Below are 24,842 nucleotides of genomic sequence, written 5' to 3'. Positions count from 1 at the left end.
AGGCAGATCTGAGTACTTAAAACAACCACGATTACAAGGAACCAATCAGTAAAATAAATGTAATCTAAAATAAGTCAGCAATCGACGTTGGTGGCCAGATATATCCCAAGTCAGATACGGTTCAATATTGCTAATTGGTTTGCCATTAAGGCGTGTCGCATTGAATGTTTTGTTAAGGCAATGTCCTCGCGCTCTGCGATCAGCTTGTCCAAAAAAGCGTTTTCAGCCCCTTTTCCATTGGCACAGGTTATTATTGCGGGGTTAACAAACATATCCGGCCTCCCTAATGCTCGCAAGCTACGCGCCACGTAAGCCAGCCAGCAAATCAGTGAGGACTTATCTAATTGTACGCAGTCTTGCGAAATCATTCTACTAAAACTCAACTCCTCCCTTGTCAAAATTGAGTTCCAGAGTTTTAGTGGGTTGAGGCAGAGTAGGTCAATTAAAAAATCCATACCTAGTTCTTAGTGGACAATTTCATAAGGTGTGGTTTGACAAACTCCCAGAAGACTCCTTAAGAACGTATTTTCTGCCACTTTAAGTGGTGCGACCTGGCCGTAACACCAAATTCTGCTACCATAGCACAATAAGGAGATGCATTTGGCCCCATAAATCTCCAAAACTGATTGGATGTGAGTACGCACAATCGACAGGAGAAATCCCCAATGCCAAATATTGCCCTGCCAAAAGAGGAATCATTCTGAGTTATGAGCGAATGCCAATTAAGCTCAGAATCCAATTGGATCCCCAAATATTTGAACTTGTCCGCCATTCTAATATGATGGTCATCTATTACATATTTCATTGTTTTCGTTTGAGATGCACCAAACTTCATGACATGAGATTTTGAAAAATTTGTGGACAAGTCAAGACTATTCATAACATTAATAAAAATCATAGACTGGAACCAAGTTGATGGAAAATTATGTGATATATTGCAGAGTTTAAGTGCATTGTCAGTACGGGGCCCACAAATCTATGCAATCCTTATATAAGTCTCCTGGTACCCCATCAGGCCCTGGTGCCTTGTTTACAGTCAGCTGGGATATGACAGCACCTGACCTCAGACAGGTCAAAGGTTAAATGACACTCTATCCGGAGGCCTTCTACATGCTCCGGCTCTGCTTCAAGGATGTAAATCAATCAATCAATCAATCAATCAAACCATTTATAGAGCGTGCTACTCACCCGTGAGGGTCTCAAGGCGCTGAAAGAGGGGGGAGGGGTGCTACTACTGCTCGAAAAGCCAGAGGTCTTGAGGTGTTTCCTGAAGGAGAGATGGTCCTGGGTCGTTCATAGGTGTGCGGGGAGGGAGTTCCATGATTTGGCCGCCAGGTAGGAGAACGATCTTCCTCCGGTGGTGGTTCTGAGAATACTTGGGACGGTGGCGAGGGCGAGGCTGGCGGAGCGGAGCTGGCGGGTGGGCGTGTAGAACGAGAGGCGGCTGTTGAGGTATTCAGGGCCCATGTCGTGGAGTGCTTTGTGTGCGTGGGTGAGGAGCCTGAATGTGATCCTCTTGTTGACGGGGAGCCAGTGCAGGTTTCTCAGGTGGGCGGATATGTGGCTGTGGCGAGGGATGTAGAGGATGAGTCGTGTGGAGGCGTTCTGTATGCGTTGTAGTCGTTTTTGAAGTTTGGCGGTGGTTCCTGCGTATAGGGTGTTTCCGTAGTCCAGTCGGCTTGTGACGAGGGCCTGGGTGACCGTCTTTTTGGTTTCGGTAGGGATCCACTGGAAGAACTTTCGGAGCGTGCATAGGGTGTTGAAGCACGATGACGAGACAGCATTGACTTGGTCATCGTGAGGGAGGGGTCCAGGATGATTCCCAGGTTGCGTGCGTGATCCGAGGGTGTCGGTGCGGTGCCCAGCGCGGAAGGGGATTGTCCGAGGATGAGGACCTTCGTCTTGTCTGAGTTCAGCTTCAGGCGGCAGAACTTCATCCATTCTGCGACGTCTTTCATTCCTTCCTGTAGGTTGGTTTTGGAGGTGGCTGGGTCTTTGGTGAGGGAGAGTATCAGCTGGGTGTCGTCGGCGTAGGAGATGATGTTGATGTTGTGTTTGCGTGCGATGGCGGTGAGAGGGCTCATGTAGATATTGAAGAGGGTTGGGCTGAGCGAGGATCCTTGGAGTACGCCGCAGATGATCTCAGTGGCTTCTGAGCGGAAGGGAGGGAGGCGGACTCTCTGGGTTCTGTCAGAGAGGAACGAGGTGATCCAGTCCAGGGCCTTTCCTTGGATCCCAGTGGTGAAGAGGCGGGTTATTAGGGTGCGATGGCATAAGGTATCAAAGGCTGCCGAGAGGTCCAGAAGGATGAGGGCGGTTGTTTCTCCGTTGTCCATTAGGGTCCTGATGTCGTCGGTGACGGCGATGAGGGCGGTTTTGGTGTTGCGGTTGGCTCGAAATCCGGACTGGGATGGGTCGAGCGAGTTGTTTGCCTCGAAGAAAGCAGTCAGCTGTTTATTGACGGTTTTCTCGATGACTTTTGGCCGGGAAGGGAAGAAGAGAGATGGGGCGGACGTTCTTCAGGTCATTGGGGTCCGCTGTGAGTTCATTCAGAAGGGCGTTGATTTCTGCGTGCTTCCAGCTCTCGGGGAAGGTGGCTGATGCGAATGAGCTGTTTATGATGTTCCGGAGATGGGGTGCGATGATGGTGTCAGCTGTGTTGAAGATGTGATGGGGGCAAGGGTCCGATGGGGAGCCGGAGTGGATGGAGTTCATGATGTTGGTGGTGTCTTCAGAGCTGATGGGGGTCCAGGCACTGAGGGTGGTGGTGGGGGTCGCTGGTTCAGTGACTGGAGGCGGGGTCTGGGGTCCGAAGCTGTCGTGTATATCTGCGATCTTTCGGTGGAAGAACGTGGCAAGGGAGTTGCAGTGTTCTTGTGATGGTGTGATGTCGTTGTTGCTGGCGCTGGGGTTGGAGAGCTCTTTGACGATGTTGAAGAGTGCCTTGCTGTTGTGAGTGTTGTTGTCTAGTCGCTTTTTGAATGATGTCCTTTTGGTGGAGCGGATCAGCTGGTGGTGTTCACGGATGGCGATCTTGAGGGCTGTCATGTTTTCTGCAGTTCGTTTGCGATGCCAGGTTTTTTCGAGGGTTCGGCAGGATTTCTTTGATTCTTTGAGGGCGTCTGTGAACCATGAAGTTTTCCTGATGCTGGTCACGCCTGGGGGGTTCTTTAGTGGTGCCAGGTTGTCGGCACATTTGGTGATCCACTGTGTGAGGTTGTGGGCTGCGTTGTTGGTGTCAGCGGTGTTGGCTGGTGGGTTCTGGTTCAGCGATGAGAGGAGCTGGTCTGTGGTGATTTTGCTCCAGCATCTGCAGGGGATTTGTTGCGTGCAATGGTGGGAAGTATTCTTTATGAAGGTGAAGTGGATGCATCTGTGGTCGGTCCAGTGTAGTCCGGAGGAGTGGCTGAAGGAGACATGGTTGCTGCCTGAGAAGATGGGGTCGAGTGTGTGGCCAGCGATGTCGGTGGGGGTGCTCACCAGTTGCTTGAGTCCGAGGTTGGCGAGGTTGTCGAGCAGGGTGGTGGTGTTGTTGTCGCTGTTTTTCTCCAGGTGGAAGTTCAGGTCCCCGAGGAGGATGTATTCTGGTGAGGCTAGGGCGTGCGGGCTGATGAAGTCGGCGATGGTTTCGCTGAATTGTGTGCGTGGGCCCGGGGGTCTGTAGATGAGTGTTCCTCTAAGGGTGGTCTTGGGGTCGGTGTGAATCTGGAAGTGTAGGTGTTCGGCGGCGGAGAGTGTGTCTCCGGTGATGGTTGTGATGTTGATGGTGTTCCTGTAGACGAGGGCGATTCCTCCTCCAGTTTGGTTGACGCGGTCTTTCTGGGTGATCTTGTAGCCGTCCGGGATGGCTATGGCGATGTCTGGGGCAGAGGAAGCGTTCATCCAGGTTTCCGTGAGGAAGGCGACGTCTGGTGCTGTTGTGTCCAGGAGGTCCCACAGTTTGACGGCGTGCTTGTGGACGGAGCGCGTGTTGAGGAGGATGCACTTAAGGTGGTTCTTGTTGTTGCGAGGTCTGGTGGGTGGTCTGCAGGTTAGGAGGCATGTGTATTTGCAGGCTTGACAGGTGAACGGTCCATGGGTTAGCTTCGGGATGGCTTGGTAGCATGCGGCTCTTCGTCCGGTGTTGATGGCGTTGAGGGCGGCGGAGTGGTATCTCAGTTGGGTGCATTGGGTGTGGCGGGTGCCAGGTGTTCTGGCGCTGGGCGCAGTCCAGGCACGGACGGGTGCAGACGGGCTTGCCTTTGGCGCACCAGCGGCGCGCCTGCTGCACGCTTCCGCGCAGCTTCCTCCATAAGAGGACAAGTGGGAGGGAGGAGCAGCTGCGAGGCGGGAGGGGGGCGGCCAAAGGGCGAGGGAAGGGTTACAGAAGGCAAAAGCAGGCGGGGCCGCAAGGGAGCAGCGGCTGGAAGCGTGGGGTGGTAGGGGCTCAAGGGGCGCAAGTGGAAACCAAGGGAAACAGGGGGAGAACAACAGTGGTCAGCACGATGAACCAGACAAAATACTACAAAACAAAAATAATGCCACAACAATTACAACAATACCAGTGACAGGGGCACAGCAGCGGCGGGCTCCAGGCAGCAGGAGGGAGTCACGGACGCCCAGGGGGAGCCGTGCACGTGTGGGGTGACCAGAGGTCAGGTCACAACCACTTCCGCGCGGCTTCCTCCATAAGAGGACAAGTGGGAGGGAGGAGCAGCTGGGAGGCGGGAGCAGGGCAGCCAATAGGCGAGGGAAGGGTTACAGAAGGCAAAAGCGGGCGGGCAGCAGGGGAGCAGCGGCGGGAAGCGTGGGTCGGGGGGGGGTCAAGGGACACAAGTGGAAGCCAAGGGAATCAGGGGGAGAGCAACAGTGATCAGCACGATGAACCAGACAAAATACAACAAAACAAAAATAATGCCACAACAATTACAACAAAACCGGTCCCAGGGGAACACCAGCGGCGGGCTCCAGGCAGCAGGAAGGAGTTACGGACGCACAGGGGGAGCCGTGCGGTGTGTGGGTGACCAGAGGTCAGGTCACAACCACTGCCGCGCGGCTTCCTCCATAAGAGGACAAGTGGGAGGGAGGAGCAGCTGGGAGGCGGGAGCGGGGCGGCCAATGGGCGAGGGAAGGGTTACAGAAGGCAAAAGCGGGCGGGCCGCAGGGGAGCAGCGGTGGAAAGCGTGGGGCGGGGGTGGTCAAGCTGCGCAAGTGGAAGCCAAGGGAATCAGGGGGAAAACAACAGTGATCAGCACGATGAACCAGACAAAATACAACAAAACAAAAATAATGCCACAACAATACCAGTCCCAGGGGCACATCAGCGGCGGGCTCCAGGCAGCAGGAGGGAATCACGGGCGCACAGGGGGAGCTGTGCGGCGTGTGGGGTGACCAGAGGTCAGGTAAATGGTCCTGACAGGTCTGGGCTGGGGTACTACATGACTGCTTAGTGAGGTGGTCTTCATAAAAAAGGGGTGAGTTGATAACACCCAAAAAGTAGCGCAATCGCACTGCTGACTAGCCATTACCAACCTATCCCAGGTCTCTTCTTTAATTTGAGATTTACGATTCTTGCAGGCTTTCTTACATGATGCCCTGGCCGTAATAACTTTTTCTTGACAGCGGGGTTTGGCATGCAGGAGATTCCAGAGGTCTTTATCAGCCCTGGAGCATTGTCTATCAAACCATCTAACCATGCAAGAATCCGGTGAAACAGTGGTTTTGAGGAGTGCAGACTTAATAAACCTGCAAATGTTGCTTAACACCTTGGCTGCTAGGCGTTTTCCCCTCCTGTGCTGGAAATTGCTATTTTATATTATTTTATGACGAGCTGGGCTCGTCATCAGCACACGACCACTGTGCACCATGACGAGCCCAACTCGTCATCAGCATCGAAAGGGTTAAGGACGCCAAGATTCTCAGTGGTGACTCTACCTCTGACAGACAGATTTGAAAATCAGCAGGACATGAGGCAATCATATTTTGTCAAAGGGTGATGGAACGACAATAGCCCAGTTAATCCTTCGACCCTGATTAACAAAATTAGTGGGCTCCTTGTTTGGGGTGGTGAGCTCAGCCCCTTGTTATCCCAAAAAAAAGATGCAATTAACGGGTTATGGTAGCTCAGATAGTGTTCTAAGACCTCAAAATCTGTAAGTGAAGGTAAGAGGCAGCCGGCAACAAAGATATAATCAATCACACTACAGTGCCCCCACCCTCCCCTAAAAGTGGGTGTGCTCGCCTCTGGATTAACCTGGTTGCTTGTGAATAGGTTCACCAAATTGAACTCAGAGAAGAGGCTATTTGCCGCATCCCCTTGGTGTGTATGTTTAAAGTCTGGAAACAGAGCATTTGATTGACATCACACAAATATCTGACCAGAGTAACCAACTTGATACCTCATGTGAGGGCTTTTGTTACCAGGGTTACCACAGTATTTGGTTATGAACACACTAGAGCATTTTTAAAGGTATGTCCACCCAGAGAGAGGATCAGGTGTGACATCCAATCTTGTTCCCCACAGAGCGGGGCCTCCTTCCCAGAGCTGGTGCCAGGTCGAGGTGAGGTACACTAACTGAGGGTGAGTTTGATAATATTCAATATGATGTGAATTACCGTTGATAATATGATATACAGGAATATGTCAATTGCGCTGCACTGAAACTTATTTTGTGCAATTTTTTGTGTCTCTTTCTTATTTTTACAGATATTCACAGTAATTTCTGACATCGCGACTCAGGATTACTGGTTTTGTATTACTAATATTTTTTCTCAAACACTGATTTTCAATTTGCAGCAGCACTAGTAACATCTCATTGGTCCTGAAGAAAGCCATTGATACAGAACACTGATCGCTAGGTGAAACATGTCGACCCAATTATAGAGTAGTTTTAAATCTATACTACTCTCTGCACTGCTTTTTAATCCTGCCAGTGAGAACAAGTCAATAAAAATAATGTTTGTATCTCTCTAGGCAGTTTTAAAGCCACTATTAGTTTTCCTTGGTTATGCTGCACTCTCACCACACCTTATTGCTCACATATGCATCCCAGACTCATTAGGGAACCTCTTTTAAAACATCTCTGAGCTCCTTCCTCACAGTGAGGAAGTTGCAGCACCCAGTAGGATTAGGATTTCCTACTGGGAGGAGGAACCCATATGATGAAGCATGTCACCTTTGGGTGAGTGAGGGTTCTCGTCCCCAAGGGATAATCCCCACCCCATTACTTAAATTGATTTGAGAGAGTCTATATATCCATTGCACTTCATTTTCACCACAAGGTTTATGTGCAATTTTTGAGACCGAGGAGGTATTGCGTTACTCTTTAAAGTGTGCCTGAGTTTCAAATGGTCCCTTGAAATCTGATTCTTTAATATTAAAACAGGAGCGACACGAGTGTAGGTTAAAATCTCCCACCAACATGTTTAAAGTAAAAGGGGGTTCAGATAGGAAAGCATCATCCATAAAATTTTTAAGACTAGCGCTAGCCTCAGTTTCTACTTTTGGTGAGACAGCATTGTAGAAATTAAGAAAGAGCAGTCTACGTTTACCGGAAAATATTAAAAGGGTGCCCAACATTGTTTTGCATTTCGTGTTTATGACCTCCACTTTACAGTTATACTCTAGTTTGATCAGGGTTGTGAGGCCACCACTAGCCCGCCCACTAGTATAGCGAGTAGCTAGAACTGATTGAGAAGAAAAGCCATCAAGGTACAGACAACCCTTAGCGTCCCATGTTTCCTGCAAACAGATAAAACTAAAGGTATTCAACATGTCCAATCAATCGACATCTGATAGTTTTCTCTGGACCCCAGCAATGTTCCAAATAATGACCACAATAGAATCTTGGGTCATATTGACAGGATCCTTAATTGGGATGTAATCTGGGAATCTGTGATGGGAATAGAATCCAGTCAATCTGGGTCGCCAAGCTCGCTCAAAGGAAGAAAACAGTTACTCAAGGGCAAGGGAGTGGGGTTAGAAGAGGCATAAAAATGTGATGGGCCACCACTCTGATTTCCATGTTGCTGATTCCATTGATTCCATACAGTGGGACTCGTGATCCCATTGTTGAGTTTGTAGTGGAGGAGGGGGTAGAAAAAGCCCAATGGGAGAGTTATTATGCGATCCACCTATGGGCTCTTAGGGCCCGATTCACAGAATGAACTTAAGACTCAATCCTAAACTTACTACTATTTTGGTATTCACAGATGCACTTACTACTTTTGGCATTCACAGAATGAACTTACTACTTTTGGTATTCACAGAAGTTAGGATTTTGTCTTAAGTTTGTCTTAAAACAGACTTAAGACAAAATCCTAACTTCTGTGAATACCAAAAGTAGTAAGTTCATTCTGTGAATGCCAAAAGTAATAAGTGCATTCTGTGAATACCAAAATAGTAGTAAGTTTAGGATTGAGTCTTAAGTTCATTCTGTGAATCGGGCCCTTAGGTCCTAGAGCGCAAAAATTGAGCCTGCCTATGTGGTATTATTGAAATTCACTATTATGCAGTCTCCCAGTGCCCTTTATTGAGTTTGGCCTACCCAGCCCATGCGGCGGACCATTATAATTTTCTCTGCAAGCATCTGTGTCGGAGGATGGGAAGCATTTATCCTGGTTGCCAGCCAATGAATATGCAACACTCATTGCAGCTCTTTATGCGTACTTCGAACAGATGACCAATCAGGACTATGGAAGATCTGCCTTTCGCTAGGCCACAACAGGCAAAATGCGGAGGAGTCAACTGATACGTTTTACACCTGACTAAAAGCATTAGCGAGCACCTGTGGGTTCACAGACAAGAGGGAAGAAATACAAGGCCAAATAATCCAGGGCTGTGCGTCAGCGAAGCTCTGTAAGCACATTTTACAAGAATCAGGCAAATCGCTGGCAGACATTCTGACCTTGGGTAGAACAAAAGAACTGTTGAAAGCCTGCGCTTCCCATATGGAGGCTGCCCTGCAAAGAACAGTAAAGATGGAACTTGTTAATATGGTAGTACCACAGCAGATTCTAAGGAAACCCAAGAAGCGCCACTGCAGAACCTAGGAAACCTAAGAGAGCCACAGCAACCAGGCTATGTGGGTATTGTGGCAGTCCAGCACACTGTCCAGCAGACTTCCATACGAAGGGCAAGAAATGTGCTAGTTGCAGGGAATGTAATCACTCTGCAAAAGTCTGTTGCTCAAGCAAAGGGCGGACACCCTGCACCTCTGTCAATGCAATGTCACAACCGCAGGAATGCAACAGTGACATGGACGATGATGAGGATGCAGAGCATATAGTTCACTCTGTCTTTACAGTGGGCACAGCCTCGCAAGCGCAGGGCCATTTACCCCAGTGCCAAATACACGTAGCAGTACACCTGATACTAGCCATTGTGGCCACCAGGGCATCCATCAATATAATGTCAGCAGAAGTATATCAACCCTACAACCTGCTCTGCCCCTTCAGAAAGCAGATATCCGAGTGTTCGCATAAGGATAAGACAAGCCTCTAATAAGGTGAGGAAAGTTGCAGGCACCAATTGTCCATGGGTCTCAATCTGTAGACGCCCAGGTCTACATCGCAGAGAGTGGTCATGGCATGCCTCTTGGATGTCGTAGAGCTGAAGCTCTTGCGATAGTCACTTTTGCATTTGGCGTCCATCATGAAGGAGTGTCCCACATCCCTGCAGAATTCCCAGAGTATTTGAGGACATAGGATGCGTGAAAGGGAAGGAAATAAAGCTACATGTTGACTAGTCAGTACATCCGGTAGCCCTGCGACATAGACAAATTACTTTTCACCTGAGGCCTCAGGTAGAGAAGAATTTGGAGAAGCTGGAGACTGCAGGGATAGTAGAGAAAATGTCAGGGCCCACCCCTTGGGTAACCCCAATCGTAGTGACCCGGAAGCTGAAGCAACTCGGCGAAGAACATTTACGTGTAGGTATGAGGCTCCCCAATGTGGCTATAAGAAGGAAATGTCACCTGACCCTTGACGACCTGATTGGAGAATTAAGTGGAGCCAGCTGGTTCTCTAAGTTAGACCCCAGATCAGCTACCACCAACTCACCCTGGCTGAAGAGTACAGATATAGAACAACCTTCTTCACTCATGTCAGTCTACGCCACTATTGAGCATCATCGAAACGTTCCTTCTGCCCCAGAGCCTCAGACACAATAGGAGGTAGGGAGGGAGAAAGGGAGAGAGGGAGCGAGAGACTCCTTAAACCCACAAGGAAATGTATTCACATTACCCTCATTCTGGTCAAATTGCTTTGGCTGCCAATAAAGGCTAGGATAAAGTTCTAAACTTGGCTGCCTGACCTACGAAGCGCTGGAATTAGCACCCCCCTTTTTGTTTTGTGCAGGGTCGGATTGGTAAGGTGGTACTCAGGCAATAGGCAGGTATCTGAGTTGCAGGTGTGGGCCGCTTTTTTATCCAGGGTGGTGGTCAATATGGGCTGTTTCTGTGCACTTCAGATGATGCCAGAAGCCCAGTTACGGCCTGACCGGGCTTTCTGGAGGCAGATGGGCCTCTGTTACCTCCATTTTACCAATGGGGCGGAGGTGTCACTCCCAGGCTCTCACTGGGCTAGCCCATTAATATATGCATATTAAGCAGGGGCATGGGGCCTGAGCAGAATGGTCCCACTTATATTCAGGTGAAGTTCACCATTGTGAACTAATCTGTGCACAGTCCTGGCAATATTTGCATTTTTTTAAAATCTCAGTGAAGTTAAGAAAACATGCCTCTTGTATAGAAACCACATCTTTTTTATAACACATAAGACACTGAAGTAGTGTTTTGAGAGAAGACGCGATCCGCAAATCAATCAATCAGTCAATCAATCAATCAATCAATCAATCAATCAATCAATCAATCAGGGAATTGTGAAGTGTGCTGCTCGTCGGTGAGGGCCTCAAGGCACTGGGGGTGGGGTAGTGCAGCTCTGAGTCAGCCGCAGAGCCAGGCCTCGAGACTCTTCCTGAAGGTGTGCAGAGTGGGGTAGTGTCAGATGTTGACCGAGAGCTCGTTCTGGGTTTTTGCCACGATGTAGGAGAATTGCTGTTCCACCAGCTCTGGATTTGCGGATCCATGGGGTTTTGGTGAGGGCGATATCGATGGAGCAGAGGTTTGTCTTGGGTACGTGGAAGGAGACTCTTTCGGTGAGGTATTGGGGTTCTGTGTTGTGGAGGGATTTGTAGGCATGGGTGAGTAGCTTGCATGTTACTCTTTTCTCGACAGGGAGCAAGTGGAGGTTTTGCAGGTGTTGGGTTATGTGTTCATGTCGTGAGATGCAGAGGACAAGTCTGGCTGCCGTTCTCTGGATGGTCTGGAGTGTGCGGAGCAGGGATTTGTTGATTCCGGCTTAGAGGGTGTACCCGTAGTCCAGCCTGCTTGTTATGAGTGCATGGGTGACAATCTTTCTGGATTCGGGGGGGGGGGTCCATTTGAAGGTCTTGCGAAGGATGTGGAGGGTGCTGAAGCAGGTGAAGGTGACGGCGTTGATCTGTCGGGTCATAATGAGGAAGGAGTCGAGTATGATGCCGAGGTTTCGGGGGTGGTCCGTTAGAGTGGGAGAATATACGAGGGTGGTGGGCCACCAGGTGATGTCTCATGCTGACGGGGTGGGTCCGAGGACGAGGACTACTGTCTTCTTCGAGTTGAGCTTCAGGCTGCTGCTGATGATGTGATGTCTTTCATCCCTTCCTGGTAGCTGAGTCTGGTGGTGTGGGGATCCTTAGTGAGGGAAAGGATGAGCTGGGTGTTGTGTGCGTAGGATTCCTTGCTGAGTCCATGCTGTCTGACGATGGTGGCGAGGGGGCCATATAGATGTTGAAGAGTGTGGGGCTGAGCGATGATCCTTGGCTCTGCAGCTGTGGTCTGTGAGTTCGGAGATGAAGGGCAGAGTCAGATTTTTTGGGTTCTGTCAGTGAGGAAGTAGCGGAGCCAGTCGAGGGAGGTTCCTTGTATGCCAACGTCATGGAGTCTTGCGTGAGAGTGCAGTGGGAGATGGCGTTGAAGGCTGCAGAGAGATCTAGTAGGATGAGTGCTGCGGTGTAGCCTTAGTCGAGGAGAGTGCGGACGTTGTCTGTGGCGGAGAGGAGGGCGGTCAAGGTGCTGTGGTTGCTGCGGAATTCAGATTTGGAAGGGTCGAGAATGGAGTTCTCTTCGATGAAGTTCGTTAGCTGGACATTGACTACCTTTTTAGTGACTTTGGCCACGAAGGGGAGGAGAGAGATGGGTAGGTAGTTTTTGAGGTACATCGGGTCTGCAGAGGGCTCCGCAGCTGATGTCTGTGAGTTCGGAGATGAAGGGCAGAGTCAGATTTTTTGGGTTCTGTCAGTGAGGAAGTAGCGGAGCCAGTCGAGGGAGATTCCCTGTATTCCAGGGTCATGGAGTCTGGCGGTGAGAGTGCAGTGGGAGATGGTGTGGAAGGCTGCAGAGAGATCTAGTAGGAGGAGGGCCGCGGTGTGGACTTAGTTGAGGAGAGTGCGTATGTCGTCTGTGGCGGCGAGGAGGGCGGTCATGGTGCTGTGGTTGCTGCGGAATCCAGATTGGGAAGGGTCGAGAATGGAGTTCTCTTCAATGAAGTTCGTTAGCTGGACGTTGACTACCTCCTTGGTGACTTTGGCCACGAAGGGGAGGAGAGAGATAGGTCGGTAGTTTTTGAGGTATGTCGGGGCTGCAGAGGGCTTCTTGAGGAGGGGCTTGGCTTCTGCGCACTTCCAGTCATTGGGGAAAGTGCCAGCTTCGAAAGTGGCGTTGATGGTGTGTCGTAGCTCGGGTGCTCTGTGGAAGCTGTTCAGCAGGCAGGGGTCCATGGGAGCTCCTGTGTGAATGCTTTTCATGGTCGTGGCGGTGTCTTAGGTGGTGACCGGGGTCCAGGCAGATATGGTCCGCTGGCTGTCATTGCTGGAGGAAGGAGTGGTTTCGGTGTCTGGTGTCTTCTCATTGAAGTTGTCGTGGAGGGACTTGATTTTCAGATGGAAGTAGGAGCCGAGTTTGTTGCAGAGGTCCTGGGAGGGGGTGACATCTGTTGTTTCGCTGGGGGTTTTTTTTGAATTCCTGAATAATGCTGCAGAGTTCTTTTGAGTTTCTGGAGTTCGCGAGGATTTTGTTCTCGATGAAGGTCCTTTTGGTGGCTCTAATGAGTTGGTGGTATTATGTCATGGTGTTCTTGTAGGTGGTCCGATGTTCCGTGGTGTTGCTGTTTCTCCATAGCTTCTCGAGACGTCTGTAGGTGCGTCTTGATTCTTGGACGTCGGTGGTGAACCAGGTGGCCTTTCTGGGATGCTGTCTGTCGGGATTGTGGAGGGGGCAGGCTTGTCTGCGCAGTTGGTGATCCGTCTGTGTAGTTCTTTGGCTGCAGAGTTGGCGTCGGTCGAGGTGGAAGGGGGATCGTGGTTGAGGGTGGAGTTGAGGTGCTCCTTGGTGACCTTGCTCCAGTTCCTTCGCAGAGGACATGTGGTAGGTTTTGAAGAACCAGGTTTTAGTACCCAGCGGCGCCAGGGAAAACGCCCGATGTCTTCGAGTTCCCCTGCCTTGGCAAACAGAGACACGGGGCACTTCCTGATGACGTCAAAGACCAAATGTATTGGCTGCAACCAGGAACAGAGGTCTACGAAGCACAACACGGGTGGTTCGCTAGAGACTGCACAAATTCATAGAGCGGAGCATCGTCTTTTATGCTAAAAATCACATTCCTGGCTAGCATCGGTTACATACAAACTGACCAATCAGAGGATGGCATTTCAAACATATCGCATGACGACAATCCCCCTTTCCTTTGTCCAGCCCACCAGAAATGACCAAGCAAAATCCAACATTCCTGCTCGAACAGGCCGGACGGACCCATAATAAAAGACCTCAACCTATATTGTTGCGTGTTTATCTAGGTTCCTGATCGATACTGTGACCTTATGCCCCTATACGGCTATAAATCCATTTATTCCCTATATTGGCATAACCGTTCAAGTGCGATATTCAGAAAGTCATCTCTGGCCTCACACGAAAAGAGCCACATTCCAGCATAGTTCTCTGCCACTTCCTTTGCGACCAATTAGCAGAAGTCACTATCTGATATTCCTAGATTAACACTCCAAGTTCTTCAACAAGATAAAAACTCAGCAAACCTGGAAATCCCTGCTTGCTGTGTTTTGATTAGTAATGGAAATCTAATGAGCAACTGATAGCTATCACTTCCTAGTGACATCTTTAATTGACGTCTTATGTCCAGCAAACTTGCGTCAAACCCGGCACCTGTCAAGTATAAATATTACCAACGTTGCCTTAAGCAATAGCTCGTTGCCTGTTGTTAGCTGTCTGCAAGACCCCGTGTTGGTGAAGCTAGCACCCTGTCGCTGCAGCCTGCTGTCCCCTTGGTGGTGAAGCTACTGATACCATTATCGCTGCTAAAGCGCGAACTATGGTGCGGTACGCTTAGGAGCTGAACAGCCGTCCCTCTGCGAAGAGCCCAGCAGATTCCAGCTGCCCGCGGACGCTGTCCCCCCTCCTTTCTCGACGCGCTGAAGAGAGCCGCTGCCTTTCTCCTGCAGAGAAATCCAGCTCCAGCGTTTCCGGTCTGCCCTCGCGGGTGACTGGGATATTGAGTGCCCCCTGAAGGAAATACCAGACTTCCATCATTCTATTCAGAGGTATGGTGTTGACTAAACCCTTAGATGAGAATTCTTGAAGCAAACCTTGGCAAAACCAACTTAACTTAAAGCTACTTACTTACTCCCCTTCCACGTGTTAGGCATAGGTCAGGCACACCGGGGTAGGCGTAGTTAGAAGCACCAGTTGAGTATGTTAGCCTAATGTATATATGACTGTATATATGTTTTATTACTTTTAAACCATTGTATGGCTAAGAAACCATATCAATGCTTTTACAGTTCTATTTCGCAATACTTATCTTACTGTACGTACTTTTTATAATAACAAGTCTTGCAATTGTGGCAATACATTTCTCTTGTACGAGAAGAAAGACTGTTCAATAAATGTTAACCCTTTATTGACAAACGCCCGTCTCTCTATTCTCTACATCTCGTGAAAGTAAACTGCACTAATCTGACTGAGTGAACTACATGTCTATTGTTTCACACGACCCTAGAGATTGACTCTTAATCTGAGGAGCAAAGTTGTCATGTTGCACGGTTGTTGGAAAGCTGAATCCCTTCTTGTCTGTGCCAGGGAAGCTGATCACTTCACATGCAGAGAAGAAAGTTTCCAGTGACCTCTGAGCTAGTTGGTAACACACCCAATTAAGTTTAGCATAGTCAGTGGAGGCCTGGAATATCCGCAGTTCCACGTCGATACTACTGTTTATGTTATTCCAATGCGCAGGGCCTAGTGGGCAACTAGGAACTACACTGCATGGCGCCCAACGTTTGGTAAGGCGATAAACTAATGCAAGACGTTAGAGTAACTCAGTCGTGCATATTTCACAGACCCCTTTCTCCCGTAAATACTCCAATAGACGTCTGGAGTGGGTGAAAGGTTAAAATCCGCCCGAACTCAGTAGGAAGAGATTCCTATGTAAAGCTCTGGTTTATTCAACGTTGAAGGATACAGTGTTCCAAAATATTGTGCACCTAATCTTTGTCTCCTTGGAGACCTACTCTGCAAACCTTGCATTTATACAATGCCAGGAGAAAACGGAACCACTGGGGCCGCAGTAGATGCGACTCAGCAAGGTCCCGAATACACAGACCCGGATGCTATTATCATCCCGGTCCAATTAAGAAAATCTATAACGTTAAAACTTATAGAGAACGGACTGACACCACAAGGTGGTACAGTAATTTTCGTGATAGAGGCTCACGAGTATCGGCAGACAGAGGTATTCTATTCATGGATAAACTTTCCAGCGGCAAACGCTACAACACAAGAGTTTCACTATTACAAAATAGAGAAACCTCCGGAAGAGTACGCTCCTTTCGAGGAGATTGAAATTCCACTTAAATTTCAAGAGCACCTGCTCTGGTTTAATGGCGCCCTAAAACACAATGATCATATTATCAGGCTTGGTCCACTAGGTAGACCAGGAGCAACGTGGCCGGTTCTAGCCAGCTACACACCACATCCTGACATTGTAAAAATGTCAAGAGAAGAGCTGTTAGTACAGCTAAAAACATTAATAAAAATACATAGGCAATTAGTCCAATATGTAATGCGGACTGCAACAGTCCAGCCAGCTGTTAATGTACCACAGCTGACCCCTCATCAGGGGAACATTAATAAAATTACACCACAGAACATACAGTCATGTCTTGGTAAAACACCCGTTAAACGGGAACAAATTCCTTTCTGGTTAGCACAGAAAATCACTCAAATAGAGGCAGTATTTCCTGATACTACCCCTATAGAGAAACACAGAATCTTGACCATCTGCCTTCCTATGGGAATCGCACCACACGTGGAGGACTGCGACACTTGGGGTACAGTCTTTGCTTCCATTTACACAAAAACACACAGTGTTCCGTCTATGGCGGTAATACCAGAAGTGCTAAAACAGATTCAAAATGAATACGGTCCAGAGCCCGCTTTAAATCTAGGTATGAAATTACTGAAAGACTTCAAGCAGGTCTCGGCTATATTATTAGCCAACATAAAAGGAGAAGCAGCATCTGTGGCGATCCGCCAGAAGTTGAGGGAAACAGATATAAAAGATCCTGTTGAGCTTGCAAAAATCATAGAAAAATGCTATGAAGAATTAGGTAGAGACAGCTTGGGTGGGAAACTGGTAAAGCCCCAACTGCTCGAAAATCCTGAAAAATTATTTATTAAAAATAATTCAAACACTCCTAAAAAGAGCTGGGATGGAAATAAACAGTCCAGTCCCAAGGAAAAAGTTTTCCAGTCCAGAGGTAGGTCTCCTCGACGTAGGGAAAGAACTCCGACTCGAGAACGCCAGTCTCCCCAGAGGGAGCCCTCTGAGAAAAGATATAACCTTAGAAATAGGGATAATCTGAAAAAACCTGATAGATATCAAAGTATTGATACACGTCCCTCTCGATCTTTTCCACAGAAATCGGAAAGAAGAGGACAGTCAGACCCAGGAGAGCACACCAAGTCCAAAGACAAGGAACCTGCTCAGAGTAAAAAATCTCAATTTCAGAAAAAGAAGGTAGCCAGTATTAGAGTAATCAACCATGCCGAGATACTGAGGACACAGTTGAAAAACGGGGAGTGGGCATTGACAATGTTGGACAGTGCAGCAGAAATCAGTATAGCGCGCAAGATCTTGATGAGTCATCTGGAGACAGTGGACACGAATGAATACATTCAGGTTGAAACTGCCGACACCAGACTTAGCGAGCCCCATAAAATATACGAAATAACATTGCGTATAGAGGGTGATAAGACTAGGAAAATAAGGGGTCTATTTTGGGATAAGCTCTCAAAAGGCTATGATATTCTGTTAGCTGAAAAAGATTGGCCCCCGGAGTTTGTCAGGGAGTGCCCTCGTGGCGAAGAAGTGATTATGCCTGCCTTCTCGAATCACATTCGATTCATAAAAAATATACATATGCAAGGAAATGGGCAGTAGCCCAGGCACCTGCATTGTATAAAAATCATGTAGGATGGGATGAGGATTCACCTCCTCACAAAATCCAATTAAAAAGTGAACCAACTGCCCAACGGCAGTATCCCATTAAGCAAGAAGATAAAAAACAGGTCAGGGAGATCTTAGATCAACTTGAGTACCAGGGGGTGATTGAAACATGCACCTCTCAAATGAACAATCCTTTGTTTCCTGTCTCCAAGCCAGACAATTCATATCGTCTAGTTTTGGACTACAGACACCTTAATACATGTTGCAAAACTTTTGCAGTACAAAACTCGCATAGTGCAGCCCTAATGAATAACATAGTTAGGAAAAAATATAAAACGACATTAGACATATCTAATGGTTTCTTTTGTCAAAACATTGCACCGGAAAGCAGATATTTGACCGCTTTCTCCGCGTTTGGGTCGCAGAAAAATTCTGTCGACTCCCGCAGGGGTTCAAGAACAGCCCAGGACTATTCTCAGCTAGGGTAACAGAGTTACTACAAATCTATGATGATGAGGCATTATCTTACGTAGATGATATCTATCTCACAGACGACGACTTGGATACTCACTTGAAAAGAGTGAACACCATTATACTTGGGTTCGCAGCAGAGGGTTACAAATTCAACTTTAAAAAGTCTCGAATTGCCCATCTGACAGTACTATTCTTAGGGTACGAATTATCAAGTGAAGGGAAAAGCCTAGCGGACAACTTCTTAGAGAAGTGCGCTGTACTCCAAGCTCCAAAAACGCTGAAGAATTTACAATCCATTCTAGGTTTTCTGAATTTCGGAAGAACTCACATCCTAAATTACGCAGAGAGGGTTAAACCTCTCTACGAACTAATTAAACCCGATTTTAAACAAATCAATTGGACTCAAAAACACACAGAAATTTTGAGATCACTGCAAACAGACATGTTAGCAAAAACTAAATTAGATACACGTGACAACACACGTGATCTTGTAATCCGAGTCATCCCAGGAAGATGCGGATTCACGTACCTAACCTCTAATGAGGGAGAAAAGGTACCAATTTCAATTAAATCACACTTGCACACACAAGTAGAAAAAACATTCAGTCACACAGAAAGAACTGTGAAAGCAGTGCAAATCGCATTAGCAAATGAACGAGAACTAGCACACGGCAAACGGATTAATATCCTTACAGCGGAATCCGCCTTAGAGGCGCTATTCAGCCCAGTAAACCTGCCTACAGTGTCACTGGATCCGAAATGGATACAGTGTATAGATTCTCTGGGAGCGGAAGATGTGAAATACTATTTCGCCCCGCAATTCGAAGAACTGAATGATTTAGAATATGAAGAAGAATATCCTCTGCCAATCGAGCTTCTGCCTCTCCCACAATACGCCTGTATAATCTATACAGATGGATTTGTACAGCATTTCAACCTAGAGAGAAAATCCTACGATGCAGCATGTGCGATCATTAAAGGTCGTTGGCTGTGCGGTAAATTCAGACCGAAAGTAATAAAAACTGAATCTGTAAGAAACTGTTCGGTTCAGAGAACTGAAATAAGATGTTTAAAGATGGCACTCGAAAATGCAGAACGTGAATTCCCGACACTTATCGTGTCCGATTCTCATTTTTGCGTCAACTCTTACAATAACAAACTGCAGAGTTGGATCGAAAACGACTACAAAGATGACACAGGTGCCACAATAAAGCATAAATTGCTCTGGAAACAGGTAGCTCTTTTACACAAAGAACTACAAAAGACTCACGTGATTCACGCACAGAGTTTTCAACGTGATGGCGTTCACGTTGCAGGGAATTCATTGGCTAATACAGCCACAGCGGAAGCAACTAAACCGGCTTCCGTAGCCACAAAAAAGCGTACAGATAAATACATAGACAGGGAAACCATGCTGGCAGTAAAAACGACCGTAAAAGGCGACTGTGCAGCACTACCCGTGAACTATCCACTCAATTATGCATACATAATCGATGCAAACTCCGTTCCTTTTGCTCGAATCCCTGGAGTGGGGGACAGAGTAATTCCAAACATGAACAGGAGAATATTTTTAATAGCAGACGCACACATGGGATTGGGTCTGAGACACCAAACAATCAGGGACTCTCTGACTGAATTACAATCAGTATACTGGTGGCCGGGAATGAGTGTAGAACACCAAATATATGCAAACAACTGTGAAAACTGCAATAGGGATCGCAGTAGTGAACCATGCTACCGGCTACCGATCAGAAACAGCGTAACGCTGCCTGCACCCCAACCTGCGTCCTATTAATCAGTTAAGGCTAAACACACTTAAAAAATGAGGCCTCCAGCGCTCGGCTGACGCTAGAACGGTTATAAAAGATTTGCGAGTCTTTATCGGCACATACGCAATTACCACGTTCCATTCTGACCAGGGTCCTGCTGTTAGCTCTCGAGCTTATAAGGAGGCCATGGCTAGCATGGGAATTGGGTTGCGGTATTCTTGTCCGTCGCACAAGTGTGGTAGAAAGAAAAAACCGTGACATAAAGCAATCTATAACAGCGAAGGTATTAGGTTCAGGCGCTGGGTGGGTCAAACATTTAATAAGTGTCCAGACTAGTCTTGGTAACATGCCAAGAAATTCTCTTAAAGGTTTCAGCCCATACGAACTATTGTTCGGAATTAGAATGCGTATTCAGGACCTCGATAGTCAGATGTCAGTGGTACAAGAAGAAACAACGCACTTTGATGTAAAGGATCGTTTGGCTGTTTTACAGGAACTGAACGAAACAAGAAAATCCTTAAGCAACATAAAGTTAAAGCAACAGCCAGGTACCACTGACGAGGCACCACCAGCAACAGCCCCAGCAAGGCCTGTCTGGATTCCAAAGATTGGGGATCTAGTCAGAGAAAAGATCGCGGTTAAGAAGGAATTTGGGCCTTCTTACAGAAAAGCAATACCTGTCTTGGCAGTCACCGGAACAAGATCAGTAGTACTACCGCCTCTTGCTGGTAAAAAGGAGAAAAGAGTCGTGTCCATCGATCTGGTAAAACCACAAGCATGTGGCCTATAATCAACAGTAGGCCCAGTGGACTCCCAATAAACAACAGAATACCCAAACTTGCAACAATCCAAGAGGTTCAAACTGAAAGACTCATCACATTCGATCAGCCTGCAGTGCACAATGAAGGACTATGCAATAATGCCATGGAACTCGTGCCTCTTGAGACACAGATTGAAACAGTTCGTCAAGAAACAACACCAGTCTACAATAATGTGGCATCAGAAAGTGCTACCGAGAGACAGATTGAAAGAACAATCCCATCAATTGACAGAACTGCCTCTGGTTATTTCATCAACTTCGACAACTTCTCTGAAGATCAAAACGACCCCGAAGTGATGCCAGAAACAAAAAAGTATTCTAAAGAAAATACAACAGGACTCCTTCAACAAATCAAAGAATTATATCTGGATTCACCGTTGATTGAGCATTGGATAATTTCAGGGGTATTCATACTCCTACTATGCCTAATTTTAGTTTTAATTTTAGGAAAGTTCATTACAATTGAATGGACACAGCAAGTCAGAACATCAACCTAGCCTGAAACCACACAGATCATCCCACGTGAAGAAAAGAGAACTGTCAACAGTAAATGTCACAGCAATTCCAATACCTGGTGGGGTAGTATGGGAGAAAACAGACTATGAGATATATGGTCCGGTCGAAATCCTGAAGTATCCTCATCAACTGAAGGTTTCCTTAAGTGACTTTGTAAAACGTAGTACATTCTCTGATGATTGGGACTTTAACAGTATTAATGACATGATGTCTGATTTAGTAATGTCAGCTAGATTCACAGATCATGATTATTTACAAGGTTCATCTAGTTATGAGCAGTTATTCTGTTACACACACTATGGTGATCATTACTTGCATAAATCTGCACAGCCTAGAAATGTTTTTATGTATAATCAATGGGAACATTGTGCTACACCACCTAAAAGCAGTTCTAAAGCATTTTTTGAGAAATTCAAATACTTCTCAGGGTTTAACACCAGTGATGCAGAAACGTTTTATTACAAACTGTTAGATAAAACAGGAATGAAAACAATGCTGACAAATTCTAAATTGATATATTCAGAAGCATTTTATGACAAAATGATGACATTTGGTTTTGATTATTGGAAAAATAATATTGAAACGAAAACAATTTGGGGTACAAAAGATTGGCAGGTACAAGGCATTGAAGCACTATTTAGAACCTGCATGATACCAGAACAAATGTTGTTTTTAAATGACACAATACACCAAACATCCTGTCTTGGCCTAGCTAAGATCAAAGACCTTAACAAACCGTCTATACCAAAGCCAATACCTGAAAATGCAACTACAGATATTGAGTTAGACGTAACACAAATTCTACATATCAACAGAACAAATCCTGATTGGAAAAAGTGGTTAATCTGGCCTACTGACACAAACAGCTGTCAAGATAGATTCCTGAATAAAACACAGGGGTTAAAGTTGACCAGATTAGACTCGAGATACTCCCAGAGACAGCATCCAGGGATAATAACAACATACAGTGTAGGGAAACTCTACCTTGAATGGCTAACATCATCCACACTGGCTGAAATTAAGCAACACTTGTCTTTACTAAAAGATGGTGCTGATTTGCGCGATTTCATTCTTGGACCACGCAAACAGCATCAAAAGCGTTTCATAGCGACCAGTATCTATGCTGCGTACAACGAGGCTTGGAAAGTCAAACAAATTGAAACAGCTGAAAAAATACGAGAAATTGATCGTATTAATTTGGAGAAATCACTTTCTGTAGTAGACAATGGGTTAATGACCCTGTCTTCCAGAATATATTCGTTGGACAATATTGTATCCTCTGCCTTTGATGTGATAGACAGAGACTTGCTAATGTTACAACATGGCAAGTCTCAATTACGCTCTATTGTAGAATTAGGCTGGACGCTGCAAAATCTTCGTTCAGGCTATGTGCCTTGGCGTTTAATCAACACAACGTCATTATTTTCCATTTTTAACCTTACTGATAAACAGATCAGTTTGGCACAGAAAGGAGCAGACTATACAATCCTGAGCATCGAAAAACTTGAGAGATTACCATTGACAATGTCAGAGAGTCCTGTCATTGAATGGATAATACACAGAATTATCACTATTCCGATAACAACTTTACGATTTAAAAAGTGCCTTGAGTACATACCTGCTGGCCAATATGAACAATTGGGTAAAGGATATGTAAAATCTGAATGGAAATTACCATACACACATTCTTGCTATAGTGACAGCGACAAAAATGTATTTCTTAGTGGTGACAACTGTAAACATTCACTAAGCGGTATACTTTTGTGTCAGGGTATTAATTTACACGGAGCATGTGATGGAAATTCTAACAACCTTTCATGCTACCAGCTAGTCACACCTGCAACTCAGATAGAGCCCTTCTTTATGCAACTTTCAAACGGGAGTTACATTCTTAGAACGGATCACAGATGTTGTGGCCTAGTGCCAGGGAAAAGTTATCTAGTAAGCGTAACATCCATGGTCAAATGCTGTATGCAAGCATTGTTCCCGAGTGGGCCTGCAGACACAGTGACTCCCATCTGGCCTCGTCTGAATCTCTATTCTATACGAATTGATACTTTAAGCAAAATGAAATCTGTGCTTTTACAGAAAACAGTGCCTATAACGTCATCAAAAGAGACGTATGATCTTCTAGTTGCAAGGACAGCTACTGAAGTTCATGACCTTTTATCAACAAATTGCCCCGTGCATTTCGTAGAAATGCTCAGCCAACTCCTTAACATGTCTAGTGCCACAAGCATCCCAGGCATATTTAAGTCAGTCTTGACGGGACTGCTAACACCTTTTCAGGCAATTTTGGGAATCATTCCTAATTTTGTCCACTCTGTTTTTGGCGGCATACCATTATTTTTGGGACTCATCGCAGGGATTTTATTTTTGACCCTCCTGCTTCGTTATGGCAAGCCGAAACTCAGACATAGCTCCCATGGGAATGGAAGAGACAATCCTAGCAATGCGCTACCGGGACAGGATAACTAACGTCCTTGGATTGGCCAGGCTGAGAGATCTAAACATGACCTGGTTCCTTTCATTCAGACCTATATGGCAGAACTGTATCTTACCGGTACTAAGATGTATGCTGTGCGGAGATGAATGCGTGTTGGACATCTGTCTTTCACTTCCATCAGCAGTACCAACGGACGTCGATACTTTGCTCAGTCCAATAACGGCTCACGCATTGTGTTGTCCCCAGCGGCTACCAATCCTGATGACGGCATTCGTTGAGACTCCTGTACTACGACTAGGTGGTAACAGTGGAGCGAGTGACAAAAGCAACATCACCCAGGTACGGCCTTCTGTGAGCATTGCTGCTCCTGACTACGATGACAGCAATCATTCTCACACCTGCCAAGTTACAGCACTATCAAATTTGGTTGAACTGTCACCTGATTTTGTAGACCAATTCTTTGAGAGACTGTCTGATACGATGTTCTCACCCGTACAAAAATAATAACTTTGGAGAAGCTTTCCGACACACAGCGTTCCCATGAACTCTGAATTCGGCCTTCAGTTTTGATCAACAGAAACTGCAAAAAGCTTTGGAACTCTATTTCCCCGTTCAAGCATTAATTCTTTTGAATTGGACAATTTTTTTAATATTCACCCTTTTTTGGCACAAACAATTCTTTGCTTAACGTAAAAACTATTCTTAGCGAACAGAAGCTTCAAACTTCTATTTCTAAACACATCTAGAGACATAACAACATTACATCAGCCTCTAGCACATGTTATTGCAATGCATTTATATGTGATGATTTATCTCGCCCTTCTTCTGTCAGAGATACTTCATGTGTAATTCTTTTTGCATAATCGTTCATTGATTTCATATGCAATAATTTTTGAATGATTTCTATGCTTCAAAAACGTACAGTACCTACATTTTCACGTATGACAAATACGCCTATTTCGAATGCATTTATGTATTTTGGGGTGGGCAATGTTACACATGCATCCTATTGCTCTAGTTTTAGTAATTTGATGGACATGAAAACGTGGAGTGGGTGTTGCGTGTTTATCTAGGTTCCTGATCGATACTGTGACCTTATGCCCCTATTCGGCTATAAATCCATTTATTCCCTATATTGGCATAACCTTTCAAGTGCGATATTCAGAAAGTCATCTCTGGCCTCACACGAACAGAGCCACATTCCAGCATAGTTCTCTGCCACTTCCTTTGCGACCAATTAGTGCAATGACAGAGCAGAAGTAACTATCTGATATTCCTAGATTAACAC

The sequence above is a fragment of the Lissotriton vulgaris genome, chromosome 5 (genome assembly GCF_964263255.1).
Source record: "Lissotriton vulgaris chromosome 5, aLisVul1.2, whole genome shotgun sequence".
NCBI classification, from domain to species: Eukaryota; Metazoa; Chordata; class Amphibia; order Caudata; family Salamandridae; genus Lissotriton; species Lissotriton vulgaris.
Note: the sequence above shows the minus strand (reverse complement) of the source record.